We start from the raw sequence: 272 nt of genomic DNA, 5'->3' as shown, positions 1-272 counted from the left end.
TGGATTCATCCAGCTTGCCCTATGTGGAATGAGGACACTTTATGCTTCGTCTCTAAGCGGCGGCTTGCTCCTCCCTACGGGGAACGGGTATACGCGCACAGCGGCGGCTTACGTTATGGCAGTCATGGATGCCTTACGTTTCCATGAAAAGTGTGTTCCTCCCCTGGTCCACGCTGCTTCGGCAGTCCTGGGTAAGATAGTTAGTTCTAGCTTGCCCTATGTGGAAGAGGACACGTAGACTTACTGTGGTGTGAAGTATAAGGTTCAGTTCT

Source organism: Anopheles coustani (genome assembly GCF_943734705.1).
Source record: "Anopheles coustani chromosome X unlocalized genomic scaffold, idAnoCousDA_361_x.2 X_unloc_37, whole genome shotgun sequence".
Classification (NCBI taxonomy): Eukaryota; Metazoa; Arthropoda; class Insecta; order Diptera; family Culicidae; genus Anopheles; species Anopheles coustani.
Note: the sequence above shows the minus strand (reverse complement) of the source record.